The sequence below is a fragment of the Leuresthes tenuis genome, unplaced genomic scaffold (assembly GCF_036924035.1).
Source record: "Leuresthes tenuis unplaced genomic scaffold, fLeuTen1.0.hap1 SCAF_3, whole genome shotgun sequence".
Taxonomy (NCBI): Eukaryota; Metazoa; Chordata; class Actinopteri; order Atheriniformes; family Atherinopsidae; genus Leuresthes; species Leuresthes tenuis.
In genome coordinates this window covers 24,663,553-24,680,800 of record NW_027325357.1, presented here as the reverse complement: position 1 = coordinate 24,680,800, position 17,248 = coordinate 24,663,553, and the positions used below count along the sequence as shown (strand labels likewise).

Genomic DNA, 17,248 nt, shown 5'->3' with positions numbered 1-17,248 from the left:
CAGAGTCACAGTCGTTAATAAGAACATGTTGACTTATTTTCAATATTTCCATCTGCCCTCTTCTTTGGAGGTAGGTTTGTTTAAATCCTACCATTTCTATTAACCTTTTCTCAAAAATGTTCTGTTATTTGTGAGAAGCCAGACGTAACAAGCACACTTTGGGTTCATGTCTTTAATAGTCAGCATATGCCACTGTTGCTCCATTTCCTACCCCATTAAATTCATGCAGTTTCTGTTAAAGTGAGGGATTTGTAAACTTTTTACTTACCAGGCCTCTCTAAACCAACAGTTACACTGAGCGAGACATCCCCTCCTAACTCACATCCTGAATTATGTGACACAAAAAAGCCATAAAATAGGAAGTTACTTATCTTCACTATCAGAGTGGCATTCCATAGAAGAGATGAAGAGGAGAGATCTCGGATGCGTCGGCGGGGTGAACATGGTGGCCACCTAGATCAGAGCACCGAGAGGTTTATGACTTCAACCTGGAACTGGATGTTTCAACTCATCCCAACTCCCTACCTCCTTTTCTTTCTCCCCTCTGTTTGTACTCGCCAACCTTGCTCACCACCACACATTCCCTCTCTGTGCTCCATGTAACTATCTATCTCTTCACCCCCTACAACTCCCACTCATTTCTTGTCTCCCACTTCCCCAGTGTATTTGTTTTTACATCAAATTGAATTAGCGGAATCAAAAGGTATCCCGACCATCCTCTCACAAAGTTGAGTTAGAGAGAATGAGACGTAGAAGATGAAAGGAAGTGCAGCTCAGTTCAAATGCAGGTCTCATAGTTTGTGTGCTGCAGTGGGGGGGATTGACCTTTGCCTGGGCCTTGCTAGAAAAGCATCCCTCCTTCCTCAGACCCCTAGAAGGATATTAAGCTTGCAAGACAGGGCAGAATTTAGATGATAAAAGTGCGGGGCATGCACTATCCATGCCTTAAGTTTCCATAAAGTAAGAAATGTACTTTGTGACCTGGAGCAAAAAGAGAACTTGAGCTTTACCATGATGAAGCAGAAACTATACCTATAAAAGTTACAATTTCAATAGTTACCCAGTCATAGTGTTTCTGCTGTGATGAGACCCACACACAAACTTCCTCTTTTCACGGATCAAGAGAAATTCATAGAAACACCCCTTTCACAGAGCATCACAGGAAAAAGGAGGGTACATTCAGTAAAACACCTGGCGCACACTATTCATGGAAATGTCTCCAGACATACAACCATTTGACACTTGAATAACTCTAACACATTTAAGATTAATCAACCATGCCACATAGCGATGATGTGATCGGCAGAGCTCTTACAGAAATAACTGTCACTCAGAGAGATACAGAGCTGACAGCAGATAATCAGTGATGGTCTATGCTGACAGGAAGCGACCGTATTCTGACCTGCCAAAATGCCAAATCTCACAGAAGATCTCTCTATATGACGAATGTTAGTTTGAAAGTGTTTTCATCTTGCGTAATTTTCGGCTTCTCCGTGACCCTAATTGCCATTTAATCTTTGTTTTTTCCACCCCAAGACCACTGTTGAAAGGCTACTTGCTAGTTACAGCTGCATAACAAGATTGACTGAGGACATGACCTCTGTAAGTAGTATAAAAAAATGAAAACCGAGAAGCAAGAAATTCAAACAGGAAGTAGTTATGTAGTACTATTAGGACCAATTAAGACAATAGAGGTACAACAGAGACAGTAAAAACAGATTGTTTACAAGGGATACAGTATTTAAGTGTAATTCTGTGAAAGGTTTCATCCTGGAGGGTATCTTCCTGTTAACAATAAGAACACCTACTGCTAAGCACCTAAGTCTAATTATCATTTGTTGACTTATAAGGATTACTGAACGTTTTTCCTCAAAAACTGTGCTGGGAGGTGCTGTCACACTCAGTGCTAACGTTGAGAATACAAAATATCATCTGGCCTACTTATGGTGAAACATTTTTTTGTGTCTTGTATATTTAAATGTGTCATATGCTGAAAATGTTGCCATATAATGATAAAACTTTAAACAAATGTAAATACTGAAGAAAATGGAAAGTCAAAAGTATGTTTAACCCTGTGGAATTTCTCACTCGCATCAGTAATTTGGATGCCTTAAAGTGAAACTATGAAACTGAAAAGGGGACAGAAAACAAAAACCTTCATACATGGCTGGAGGAACACTTAATTGCCATAGTTTGTGGTCTTCAAAGGCTTCTGAGTAAAGTGCTCCAATAACAAAAGCTCATGAGTTGTGCATGGACTGACAGGGTTTTTGTGGTTGTTAATGTTGTAATCTCATTTGATTACCCTCTCTGTAAATTGGTATTCAGTTGCTTCAGTCTAGTGCTGGGAAGGCTGCTGCTGTGCTAATGTCTCTGGATTTTTCTTTTTGAGATTTTCATACATTCTTTGCAACAACTTTCAAGTGTGTGAGAGGGTGTGGACATGCAGAGCACCCCTCCCTCGACTCAACCTGAAAATTGGGTCAGTCTCCTCCCACCTGGGATGGGGAACATTCAGTATGCCCACCTGGGACAGGTAGTGTTCAAGTCTCATTCAAGCCATGTTCTGCTGTGCTTAGGCCCTCCTGCTTACCTGCTCCGACAGACAAATTCATCCCCACTGTCTGAGAACAAATGAGCCCATTCATGTGGAGGTTCCCATTGACAAACTGGGGAGCAAGTACTGTACTAATACCTAGGAGGGCTCCCGGGAGTGGGCGTCCGGATCTGCCATCCTTTTCCACGCCCATATAATGTCGCCCAGCATTCCCAGCCCCTGCCCCACTCCCCTTTGCTTTTTACTGTGAGGTAACAGGAGACAGGCGTGCGCGGGGGTGTCAAGGGCATCTTGGACAACAGCCAAGAGTGAGAGGATAGGACTCAGTTGCCCTCCCCTGGATGGATCCTCTGGACACTCCCAAAGGGAATGATGACCAGACAGAGAATGGGTTGGCAGTAGAGGCCCACGGAGACCTGATGAACCTTACTCAAACTCCCAAGCTGTTGTGCATGGTATTGTAAACTAACGGAAGCTGCTTGCGAGGAGGATTAAGTGACAGAGCTATCCTGAACTAATTTTATTCATTCTCATGGATCAAGTTAAAAACAAAGCATAGCTTCTCCTTATGGACTGAGGTGTTCTAATGACTCTAGGTTTTTTGTTTACATTACAACTACCCTCACAGGAGCCAGTCGGCTAGGCCTCATTTCAACTTTGCTCATCACGTCACTCATGCAGAAACACCACACGAGGTGAGGGCATTCCTAGATCAACATTTTTCTCTGTTTACTTTCAGGATGACATTTTGTTGTGTCTATTGTTATGTTTACTTGGTGAGTTAATGCAGAAATGCAGACACAAACACAAATTCAGACACAGGCCGATTATAAGAAGAGGGAGCACAAAGTGAAATGCAATATGCTTCATTTTAAAACAGCTCAATATGTCTAAACAAACACATAAAAAAACACTAAAAAGAAAAGTAATGAGATTTTCATTACCTAACGTTTAAGAATTAAACTCCAGCTAGACTGGTTCTGCAAGGGCATCCAACTGTAATTTGAGCTTATGGTAAGTAGCATCAGTATCACTGTATTCTGTAGCATCTATTACCTCGAGAACCTTAACACAGTCCACACAGTCAACCCTCTCTTCAACTGTCTCTCTTTATTCAACTTCTGCTTTACTTCAAATTTCGGAAAAGGACATGTGTGCAGGCGTGCCATCACAACACAGCAGATGCCAGAATTCAGTGGAGACAGAAATTATCAGAGGCATCACACACGCACACGCTCACTCACGTACTGCAGGCCTATCAGTTGAGGATCGGTATGAAAAAGGCGTTGTGCTCACTCATTGGCTCAGTGGGATGTTGCAACCCCAGCACCTAACCGGTCCTTATCTCCCCTGAGCAGGCTGCACATCTTGATATGCATCTGTCATATTTGTCGGAAAGAAAGACACCGCGGCGTGAGCACGATGAGTCAAAAAAACGGGCTACTGACATAAACTCACTTCCCTGCGGTTTCTGCATGACCGTGATCATTTGCTTGTCAGTGTCGACTCCCTGGTTGCGAAGCTGTTCGACACAAACATATCCAGTCAAGGATGCGCAATATTATGAGTGCTTGTATTTATGGTTGTCATGCATGTGGATATTGTAGCACACCTGATCACTCACTGTGCAAACATGTCTGCGCACGGGTGTACATTTTTGCACTCATACCTTCCTAGCCAAGAGCAGATTGTCATCACTCCATCATAACGACATGGCCAAAATGACAGATAAGGCCCTGTCCTCTTGTCGTCAGAGCGGTTTTGCATCAGCTTCATCAGCTGCAGGGACTAGCTGAACCTCCAACTGTGCGGGTACGAGAGCCGATGTGAGGGCTATCAGGACTCAAAGGAGCTGGGAAAGAGACAGCAGAGCAATGTGTTGAGCTTCTCACACAATGCTAAAGGCTGCAAAGAACATAGGTGAAAATGAGAAGGTTTCACCATCATACTGGGGTTCTCTGACAAAAAAAAAAGACATCAAAGTCATCTTATGTACTGTTCCCCCTGCTGGGTCAAGCAGTCAAAGAAGCCAGCAGTCACACAGGCAGGTATAATTCACTTCTTCTGCTCCTTTCAAGTCAAGTCTCTTTCTCTTTGCTATGTTTAGGCGGCTGATTGACATTTAGCTTGCCAAATCATCATCAATTGGCACCACACACACACAAATACAGAGCATATAATCCAGCTAATCCACCATGCCAGTTCAACAATTGGTAACATGGTTAATCACCCATGTAAAATAAAGACAAGACCAAATTGACTGATAGAATTATTCCATTTACCCGTCTGATTAAAACATTTCACTACTGCCATGGTTCACTGGAGATCATCTTGAAAAAAAGCAAACAATGCATGGAAATTAATTAAAAGTCACAGCTGCAAACAGCTTCATTCAATTATTGGTGCAAAGAACAAGCTCTGGAGTATGATAACCGGTACGTACAGACACATAAAATTAATGGAGAAGAAAAACAGGGAATCCGGGAGCCACTTTGAAACTCTTTAAAAGGACTGGACTCACTTCTTGAAACAGGAGACACTTTCTCCAAACAAGAGAAGCACTTTCCTTAAAGGGAAGAATGAGCGTTTAACAAAACGCTTTCAGACAACGTAAATGCTTGCTGGACAACAGCTAGTTTAAATTTCGGTCACTACCCAACAGCCCTTGCTTCTGGTGTGACATCATAGGCTGCCCCCCCCCCACCCCCTGTGACAGGGAAATGTACTGATCCAGTGGTGTGCAGCCCCAAACTACGAGCAGTACGAAGAAGAATGAGACAAAGGAAAAGTGTGGTGGCTAGGAGGGGGCTCTCTGATTCGTTTCCTTGGCAGGATGACAAAACTGTGCGGAATGCAGTGAAGAGGGGAAAGAGAAGTGATCAAGAGCTCAAGAATGAAAAGATGGGGAAAAAAAACTAGACGACAGACAAGTGGAGAGGGGTCTGCTGAACAAGCCAGAATGGCAGTTTTCACGGACTCATTTTTCTTTTCCCACTTTTCTGTCACTGTCTATATTTCCTTTGCAACTAATAAACTATTAGCTTCGTGTCAGCTGTTCCTCCCAGCATTAAAAATAGTCTATCTGGTCTGATGAAAGGAACACAAAGAAGATGAGTGGTTTCTCTCTGCACACTGACACAAAGACAGGTCTGTACATCTATCTTAGAAGCAATGTCTAAATGGCAACCACACAGTAAAGTTAGTGGGAACTACAGTATAAACTCCACATGCAAGCAGCAACATTCATGCACAGAGGCAATTGTCTACACACACTTAAACACAAGCATACAATTACAGCGGAGAGGGCAACGGGCTGCCTCTGTCAGGCACATTTCACAGTGGCCCATCATGGCCAGGCGTACCAGGCCTGCGGCCAACCACTGCTTATGCACTGGGTAAACACAACCACCTCAGTCGCATGCAGTCTCACACACACTTCCCCAGTGCCATCCAAAATGCAACCCCGAGTCACACATACAGGCTGTGTGATTAATGGAATGTGAGTATTAGATATGACAGCGTTATTAAGCTTCTGTGATTAAGAGTCCCATAGACACTGTGGCTCTTTCTGGCTGTTTGTTTTGCACATTGCTCTTGTCCATCCTTTGTCCTCTGACTCTGGATTTGAGACAAGCCTGTTGGGCCTTTTTTTTTTAAACAAATATTGCCTTGGCATTATATTTTGTTTTTAATTTGATAGTGGTGAAATGTTCTGGTATTTTTTAATACCAACATCATACCTCACAGGCCCTGTACAGAAAATTGGCAGTAGATCCAAGTGCTCACACAGACACAGTATCAAAGGACAGTGAGAACTTCAGCAAGTCCAAAACCTGTGTGCAAGGTCTTCAGCATGCTTCAGATTTTTACAAGGTGGAAAGCTGTGAAGTTTACATGGATTTACTCTGTTCTTAGCGCTGACAGAAGTATAACCTCTCGTTTATTCAGACGACTGAAGAGAGGCCACATGTTTATACAATGCTAAGTCAGGTCATGAGTCATTTGCACAGTTATTCAACAGTTTGAATGTAGTTTGGCTTCATTATATGCCCATCATGTGACAGCAGTCAGCCAGAGTGCCCCCCTCCACGGCTCCAATGCTCCTCTTTCCCTGTACTGCGTCTTCTCAGGCCCGTCTCTCACCCCAGCCCCCCCACCCTCACCATCTACTGGCGCCTGTACGGTTAGTTAGTGAACGCCACAGGACATCATGTGACAAACAAGCAAACACACACAAACACGCTGCCATGTGCGTGCACGCACGGGCGCGCACGCACACACGTCAGCAGATGTAAACTACAAGCACCAACACATTCATTCGTCATTCCCCCTTCCATTGACTTCTTTCATGTGGGTTGAGTTGAATGAAGAGTAGAACACGCCGACAATAGAATCTATTCTACTGGCAGCATCGAGGCTGTGCGTTCATGTGTGTTTGTCAGCAGTGGCCAGAGACACCTTGAGGCAAAATCTGAATTTTTTGCTGTTACAGCCTTTACAAATCTAGAAATAATCATCTGCTTATTTAATGCAACAAGTTAATTTATGCTAGTGTTTCCAAAGTATTTACAGTGTGTCCTTGACGACTTACTCGCCTTCAATATTTCTAAGAACGAAGACAGTTCCAGCCTTTCAGTGCTTTGATTTATTAGGGGGATTTCTCCATTTTTTAATGAATAGATGTCAGAACAACAGGAAATATTAATATTTTTGAAACAAGGCCATTATGAGAATAACCTCCTGTTGATCCTTACACTCATTATCCAACCTCCTTACCTAGAGAATCCAACCCAGCTTAGACTCCCTCGACTCTCCCCCTCCTCACTTTCCCTCCTCGTCTGGCAGACCTCCAGCGTCTGAAACTCTAGACAGTGCTGGTTCTGCCCTTTCTACAAAATTTAGGAAGCCATTAGCGACATCAAATCATTACTTGAGGGAAAAGGAGAGATTGAGAGAGAAAGAGGACGAGAGGAAGAACAAGAGACACACAGAGAAACAGACACAGAGAGAGCTATCGGATTTCTCCTGTTTTCAGTCACTCAATTACAATAATGTGCAAGGACCGATTTTACTAATACATAATGGAATGATACCTGTAATACAAAGTAAACTAAATCACTGAGAGAACACTGGATACACACACTCCCTTCACTGTAGGTTGACATTGCAATTAAGAGCACAAATCCACAAAACTGACAATTATATTTCAACAAGAGAGATTAAACATCAGTTCAGTTCAAATTCTGCCTGAACCCAGTAAAGATTTAAAAAAATATGACAAAGAGATCTATGAAACAATGACAAACTGCAAATGATCCTTTTTTACATATGCACCAATACTTCTGCTCTCCCTGACTCTCACTTTCAGTTACTCTCTCTCGTTACTGAACTGTCACCCCAACGCTAATCCAGTTCAAATGTAAACAGGTTTAGGTCGTCATTCCTCACTTAAACCGTATCAAATGTATCAAAGCAGAGGCTCAGTGGTGTCCCTGGCTACAGAGGGGTCAGAGTAGGGCCACACGGGGCCACACACTCTACTCAATTAGCTCAAGAGCCAGTTAGTCTGTCTGACCAACACCGTGTGCGTTTCAGCTCGTGTGTGCCACATGGAGACAGCCCGTGAATTTTTGTGTATGTCCACAACTCTGTGTACACAGCGCAGTCTATGAGAGTGTAATCATACGTGTGTGTGACTGAATGTAAATGGCACTGTGTACTGGGTTAATAGGTCAGTTCATGGTTATGAGGAGCGTGAATGTGTGTATATAATCAAGTGCGTGTGCGCATGTGTATGTGTCTCTAACAGAGACATGGAGTCTCAAAGCTCCATCAACCAAAAAGGAAAATATGTGAAAGGTTGTCTGCAGGCTAAGGACAATAATACAGTCTGTGTCTGCAGCAACATTATTTCTCTCGTTAAGTCAGAAGCCCTGGAGGAGTCCTCCATGGCCTTGAGAGTGCATCCCTGCTCTTTGTAGCAAAGTTCCTTTTTTTTCCCCCTGAAAAGTCTCCGTGAAATCAAATTCAATGTTAAAAATGTCATGTGCTATATGTCACATATACACTAGTATAGCCCAATGACAAAGTTTATTTGTCTGCATGCTAAGTGGTATTTTACAGTTTACTGTTTCTTGGAAAATGCTAAAAATAATTTGATGACCTCTTGTCCTTGTGGGTATGTACGAACTTTGTGACCAGTGAAAAGCTTTCTTTCCATGACTGTAAGACACGGGCAGTGCAGACGCACTGTGGTGGGTGGTGGCTGCTCAGGCCAATGGAGCTGACCAATCAGAGCAGGGGAGTGGTCCCCTTGTATCTAGCTTTTACAGGAAACGTGAATTTGAAGAATCGAATAGCAGTCTGCTAAACATTTCGTAACAGCTTTAAATGTAACCCAGAGAGCAGGTCAGCAGTGGTTGTATGTGTGTGCTCTAGCTTCAAAGATAAACACATTTAGTTAATAGTTGATTCTTAACTGCCTGTGCAGTTAGGAGACCGCTTGTTCCGTAACAGTCCAGTGATGGGCTGGTAACCTCTCCTGGGTATACTCAGACTCTCTTTATAGGATAAAGAACATCAAGATATTTGATGGGCTCAGAGTACTCGCCACTCTTATGATTATACACATACATTTGGAACATGGTTTCATCCTGCTTTTCACTTACTGTCAAAAGTAAGTGTTTCATTTTTTAATAATAAAAAACAGTTATTCAGTCATCAAGAAATTATAACAAGGGTACAGTTACCCCCCCCCCAAAAGACCACATTTGTCCATTTGTTGCTGGTCAAAATCTACCATTACATCTCACTGTAAAGGAACTCAGCCATGTCTTGTTTTTGCCCTGAGGGAGGATTCTTGTTACTTAGAAGGAACTGTTTTCTCTAGATAAAATCCTTGCATCCACCCTTTGACCTTTTTTCTAACATGCTGTTACATTCGTGGTTGATATGTATGTGGGAATCAACCACAATGAAAGCTCTCAATAACTAACTATCTCATTCCATCATGGAACAGGAGGAGGAGGAGAGGGGGGCTTCAGGAGACAACAATTACAATCAATTTTTCTTGTCATGCAATTTCAATTAATATATATCCTATTGCCTATTCAGAAGCAAGAACAAATTGGATGCAATAAACAAATCATCAAAAGTGACTCTCAGGTGTATAAAAGTGAATCATTTTTCAGATAATTCTGCTCATAATGCATTTTTTTTTATTAAATTGTCATCAAAGCTATTTCTCCCCAATCAAGCAATCAGCACCATTATGGTCAACATATTCTGTGAGCCCCTGAGGTCCCTCTGGGGTCATCAAGCATAAGGGACCCTCCTCCCAATCGGAGTCCCAAGCCCATCACTCTTCCTCGGGCACTCAACTGTCAATCCAACCCTGATCTGGGAACCCTGTCTTATCTGATCCCTCAGGGCTCCCTGGAGGACGGTGGGTGGAGGTGATAGGGCATCCCAGCCAAGCCACGCCATGTCTACATACCACCCAATAAACAGCTACTACCTGACAATATGCAACCGAACTGTGAGAATGTGTCTTAAGCAATGGTTTCTACAGTCTGACTATGTAATATAGGTCATGAGATACTTTAATATCATTAGCCTGTTATGTCTGCTAAGCATCAAAATACAGGGACAAACATGTTTATAGAGTGTTTAAATGATGAAGGGATAACAAGAAGGTCCATAAATAAAAATTTCAGTGCTGGAAGAAACAGTCATATCCTGTCCTCAAGTAAAGCTATAGATGGAAAACTTAAAAAAGCACACATGCAAACATCAAGTAAACATATGTATCAGGAGTGAAGAGATCTACCTGCTATTGGTACTAATACATTGATGTTTAGACAATCTTAATGTTGCAGCTACTTATGGACACTTTAATGAGGTGAAATAAGAAATAAATGAATAACAGTCATGCCTAAATACAAAAAAATGTAGAGAAACGGATTAGAAGTTTTTACAGTCCACCATTTACAAACACAAGTGCTGTACATGTTGATTTCACCTTGCTTGTTTTCCATTAATAAAAAAGGAATATTCAGTCGTGTGTAAAATGATGGACATCCATGAATAGAAAGTATAAGTAAGTAATCTACAGAAAAAAAGCAAATCAGAATATCTCCATAGTGAGAAAGAAAATAAACGAAAACATACAACCCCATACACGATTATGGGGACCCTTTGGCTGCCGAACATTTGGCAACCATGGCAGCCTCTTGATGTTCTGTCTCCTCTAAGTTTCTGGCAGAGTTCAATTCTCTCCAAAGGTTGTCACTGCGATTTCAGACAGCACACACCGATTTAAAAAAAGTCCTTTTATTCCCTTTTTTATCCAATATTTTGTGGTTAAAAAATAATGGTTGAAAATGGTAAAAATGTCACAACCTATTTAGCTCTAAAAACATCATTCATTATTTCTTTGCTAATTACCTGCATTTATAACCCCACAGCATAATTGAACTTCCCCCATGTTTTACTAAAAGTGGTATGCTACAAACTGATGAACCGCATTCCCAAAGCGTTCTACCAATGTTCATAAACATTACCCCAGAGATACTGCAGCCTATCCATGGCAGTTTTTACATATGTACATACATAACATTATTTTTGCTTCTTTGTACCTTTTAGTCATTAGTGGTATGGTATTGGCCCTCCCTCATGGAGCCCTACATATATTTCAGTGTTAAGAGTGTGATGCACACTGGAACCACTCTCCAGATTGATTGTTATTGGTGTTTTTTCCCACAATCCTAATCCACCTTCGCAGATCTTCTTGCAATGAGTTTCTTCTTTGCGCCAGATATTCAAAGTTTTATGACAGTGACACTTGTAGCTTTGGAGTTTTTCTGTTTTCTGATAATAGTACGGCTGATGCTATTATTCTGCCTCCATCACTGTGAAAAAGACACTGGAAACAATCAGCTCCTTTTAAGATTCAGGTCATGCGCATACTGAAAATTAAGCACAGGTGAGCCTTGCTTTTTATCAAATTGGAGAAATTTGGGACAAAGAAACACATCAGGGAGGTGTATTCAGATCAGTCACTATTCAAAATATTTTCTTCCCAAAAAGTGAATGGCGTATGCTCCAGACCAAAGACGAAAAGGGCCATCAGGCTTTTGTCAGCAACAAGTCCAAAAGCCAGGCTCTGTGATGGTATGGGGGTGTGTCAGTGCCCTTTGCACTAAAAAGCTGTTCTTCTGTTCTGAGGTAACAATCATGTTCCTGCTGTGATTCAAACAGAGAAGCATTGCTGAATCATTTCCTTTGTTTACCATCTTTTAATACCTTCAGTTGAAGGCAAAACCTCCCAAGATATAACATTTTAAAACAGCACTTGCCTCAGAAGTGACAAGTGAAAACAGAAACCTCCTCTTGATATGACAATGAAGATCTAACAAATCCCAATAGAAAGCATTCTGTTACAATCTCAGAAGCCTGTATCAGTTTGTCCACCTCTTTTTGTGTATGACATTGTATCAACGTGTTGACCTGTCTCTTCCTGTTTATCGACAGATTCAATCATGTAGGAATAAGCTCTGTCAGGTCTTGTTGCTAATCATCCTGAGGCTCGTCCATCAGACAGATTCAATTGGAGCCTTTTAATTAATAATGCCGTTTATCGAGGGGGACATCAGGCGCTGGAACAGAGGGCGGGAGGGGGGGGGGGGGTGGTTAGTAGGACATTGGGTGCTTGTCTGTGTAATTGGGATGCCTGATTAGGCTTCGGAGGAAGCTTTTAAGCATGCAAGGTTATCAGTGCTCCTCCCTCTGCTTGTCATCCTCTCCTCAATGTGGGCTCCTGGTTTCTTTTGCTCTTGTCTTGCCATTTTGATTTTGTTATCTTCCCCTGCTGCTTCCTTTGTCTTTTACTATTCAAATACTCTTTGCTCCTTACAACATCTATCTAGACATTCAGTTCCTTAAATGAGCTGCCTGCAATGTGTATAATATATCTCAATACACTTCCCATTTTTAAGGATGACTTTAACAAGTCCCTGACGTCTAAGCTTGGGTTATGCTTGACGTGGCAGACAGAAGCTCAGCACTCAGACAACTGGACAGCTCCTGTCCAGCCTGATGTGAATAGAGACTTATTGATCCCAGTGGGCTGCGGTTTCCATTTCCACCCTGTAATAGTCCTTCTACACATTCTGTTTGTCCCTCTTAATTATAGCTCACCATAATAGATCCATGCAACTCCCCTGATACCCAATGGCTTTCTCTGTTAACCTGTACTGTTTTTCTCTCCATTTTCTCCCCTCCTATTTCTCCCCCACCTTCAGCTTCTCTGCCCTCTGGACTCCCTTGGGTATTATTGTAACGGCCTGTCTGGTGTTGGCATTGCAGATTTTTTTTCCCCGGTGTGCAATCATGTGTTCTTTTAAAATGTTTCAAACTGACCAATAGTGCATGGCAACAACGAGGAAATTCCCATAACAGTTAAATGAGGCTTAATGCTTGTGTGTTCGAGTTCCTACTTGGTAATGAGCTAACAACGTTACATAATATCTCTGTAGGAGCTAAACGTGAGCATAACACAGAGAACTCACACCACACGTACCGTAGTATCTTCATTTTGAAGCACTTAGGATGAGTGAGTTAAATGATCAACTACCTAAATTAAATGATCTGATTTTCATCATTCAGACATTTGGGAACCTTAATACAAAGTGACTAAAGCTTAAAGGCTGTTAAAAGAATGTCAGAGCTCAGCGAGGAAATTAGGAGTCGAACCAAAGGGAAAGCGACAGGAAGGGAGATGAAACGGTGCTAAATTATATTATCATGACTTACTGCTTCTGACAGATCAAACAACATTTTTGTTAGTGTAGGACTAAAGTGTGTCTTCCTCCTTCCCTCTTCATCTTGGTATGCTGTGATTTCAGAGAAACTGTCCACCCTGTCTTGGTCTCAAACTCTTAACCCTTAACGTTTAATCTTTACCTACAAAACTTTGTTTTAGAAATGGCACTGTTGAATTTTTGTCCATCTGGGATGCTGGCTGAACTCTTGTCCCTCCTATCTATTTGTCAAAAAGGTCAACTGTCGGAATGCTGTAGTGCTTTTCGGCACAGCGGAAGGAAAACATTAGGTACACAGAAAAAACCTATTCCACTTCAAAATAGTTCTTACGATGATACAAACAGTTACAGATGACTAAGAGCAATAACAAATTAATCATTGTGGATTAAAGCAAACTAATTTTCTTCCCACTTAATAAAAACATGTAAATGTCCCATGTGACTAAAATCTAAAAGGGAGATAATGATGTTAGGGGACTGTGTCATGGAATCCTTTGATCTTTGTTTGCCCGTTTGGAAAAGACATGTAAATCATCAGAGAACAGTCTTAAAATGTGTCACAAGTGAGAGCCAGATAAGAGATGATAGGAGGGAGGGCTGGGACGATGAGAGCAGTTCTTACATACCGGCCTGTTTATGACAGTGATCACTCAAACACTCAGCCTGACACCTACAAAAGTGTAACAGTTATCTGGTAATGTCTGTGGAATCTGTGAATTACAAAGGTTAGTGAAAGTCCTCGGTAGTATTTTATTAACATCATGCTCATTAACTTCTAAAATGTGTTAAAAGTTGTTTCACCTAACTACAAACTAACAATGACCACAGTTACAATGAAGCAGGACCACAGTTAATTGAAACACGTTTTTTTTTGCATTTTATCATAAACAAAGATTTCTTGGATTATATCTTATTTTCTTTAAATACAGGAGATCCTAAATCACATTGGTCTGGTACTGTAGCTACAAAGCATTCCGTTTTGATGGAATCAAAAGAATGAAAAATTGAAAAAAAATTCATTCATTCATTTCTTTATTTTACCCCCTAAAATAAAACAAAAATTCAAAGCCTACCAAAATTACATCGCTGACGACAAAATGAGTCAGCATCATGTAAAAAATTTTGTGGAAAGTACAATTTTTTTTCTACCACAATTGCGAAAGGATGGGCATGTTGGTGATGTATAGCACAAGATATTTCATATAAAAACACATACATGCACACATATTTTTTGAGGGAATTTAATTTATAAGCACTATTGCTTTTTCTTTACCTACTTTACAACATTTTATACAACAGCATGGTTCATCACAAAAAATTCTTTAAAATCAGTTAAGTTATGGATGGGAAAAAAAAGAATAACAATGGGTGCACGTTCTTTAACATACATTTCTTTCTTTCACACATATACTCACACACAAAGCTAGACCAACCTAGAGCTGGTGAATCAGAACTCTTAAAAATGTTTCCTGTTTCTTTGTGAAAGGCTTGTTGGTCCAATCCGCATCAGCAGCCTTTTTCTCTACAACATGGTTTCTCGTCTATACTAATACTTACTAAGTGGTAATAATGAATTTCAATGAATTCCAGCCATGCTGCAGCCAACGAGAGGTTATATGATGCTTCATTCTTTGAGAAAACATCTATTTAAACTATTAATCTCATTAACATGAATAATACTCATTCTAAAAGTGCATCATTTTTAAAAGAAAATATTGGTCGTTTGTAATGTATCAGTTACCTCCAAAACACATTTGATTTTAATAGAGTTCAGAAGATTTAATAGAGTAGAGGGAACTCAGACCCCTCCTTATGCAAGTTCCCCCACAACTCCAGCGCAGTTTAACAGAAAAACACTGAGATCCAGTAGTTAATGAAGGATGTTCAGTCAAATAAGTTGTGTTGCATCTTAGATTTAAAAGGAATAAACTGAAGTTGCAAAATAAAAATAAAAATTTTAAAAAAAAAGAGAGCACATAAGCTATACTACAATGACAGCTCATGCCCACTGATGACCCTGCCTACTGGTTTCCTAACATCCTTCCCGGCTCTGTTTTGGTTTAGTGTGGTCTTTAGTGGTTGGACCAGGGAGTTCTGTCCCGCGGCCCATCCGTTGGCTGGTTCCTAATCCAGTTAGGGCTAAGGGGGGTCTGGCGTTTCCCGTCTTGGCTTAACAGGCTGTGCTAAATGAGGTTTTTACTTGCCCTGGGGAGTCCAACTTTAATGGACACTGGTCAATGAATTCATGGAGAAAAGAGGCAGGCCAGTGCAAGAAGGGCTGCTCAGACAAGAGGAGAAGGAAGAACAGTGACAGTAATTAACAGGTGAAGTGATCAGTCAATCCACTGATCAATCAAATGTGAATCTATCTGTCTTGGTGAGAAGACAAAGTTGCATTCTCAAGACATGAAACTTCCAATGCATACTGGCAGTTATGACATTATGGAAGAGTTTGGAGATGCTATAAAGCTTTTAGTAATAAGTCTATAGACTGCTCAGTGCATTTCAACTTCTTCCACTGTTGCAAAACAAACACTATTATACGTATGAATGTATTTATAAGTCATGGTCATTGTTGTGGCTGCTTGGAGTCCAGTTAGAAAATAGCTCCATCTACAACCCTGCACTTTTTCTCTCTTATACATAAACAACAAAACAGCCCTCCACTCCACCCTTTCCCACTGGGTTCGTGGGATGGGCTGTGGACTCAGGGGAAATGAGGTAACACATACACACCCACACACACACAAACTGTATGCGCACAAAAAAAGAAAACAGTGGCAGTGGAGCACCATTCAGGCCTCTGTTTCTCTCTCTCCATCAAAGCTGTCAATCTCAGGGAATTTCTCATTGCATCCCCCCACCTCACCAAGAGACCTCGACCCACCTTTTAAGGCCTGGTATATTTGGTCCTGCCGGTTGTCATGGGAACCATCCAGATGTTGGCCTCTGATTAGCTGGTGACGGTCAAATGAAATCAGAGGAGGTGTGATAAGATCGCAGAGCGACAGAAACTGGGAGAGTGGTGGCCGCAAGCGAGAGAGGGGAGATTGTGGGGGAGTCATAGAAGTCACAGAAAAGGAGGGAGATGGGCATTAAAGGGGGTTTGCACACGCATTCATACACTTCAATGCAATTCAATGAGGAGCACTATTTTTCAATGAAATACTTCAGTCTGTGCAATCTTTGGACCAATTTTCCCTCTCTAAATTAAACATGAAAGAAAATGTCTCAAACATTTCAACGAAGAGACAACAGAACAACTGGGACTCTTTCACTTGATCCCAAAGAAAAGTGCATGGTAAGCGACTACATGAGTTTGAAGTGAACGCTGCTCTGGTGAGGCTGGTTCCACGAAAAATTAAAAGGACAGCAAGCTGCACATTCAAATTGCTTTCAGACAAACTCCAAACAGCAATTCTCTTCTCTCCTACCTGTCCCACAAGTATCTAATCGCATCAAAAGTCCCATTTCCTGTCGATGAAATTACATTTAACATCTCCCTCAAGGTCCTTGTCCAAAGTGACCCCAAACTCACTGGGACTGATAAGGGTGCTAACTAGGTAAAAGCAGAAGCACTTCCCAGTGTTCAGTCAGTGAATAGAGCTGTAGTGCAGGGAACGTGGGGGAGCTTGGCCCTGCCCCTGTTTGCTCCATTTTCCAATAAACTCCAGCAATCAGATCAGCTCTGCTTTAAATGGACGACTTGATGGCAGCAGGCTGCATTAGCCGCTGGTGTTCTCCCAATCCGATTAGACAGAGACAGTGACAGTTTCCAGCTAAAAGGGGCAGGTACATTAATACACACATGCACACCCTAAAACATGAGGCAAAGACATGTGTCCAATATGAAGAAGCTCTCAAACAAAAG

General features: G+C 41.5%; 1 protein-coding gene across 1 annotated transcript in view; it reads left to right on the top strand.

Annotated features, from left to right (window-relative positions):
- The window catches only part of rpn1 (ribophorin I), a 164,489-nt gene that overhangs the window by 29,907 nt on the left and 117,334 nt on the right, over positions 1 to 17,248 (top strand). The window lies entirely within an intron of this gene.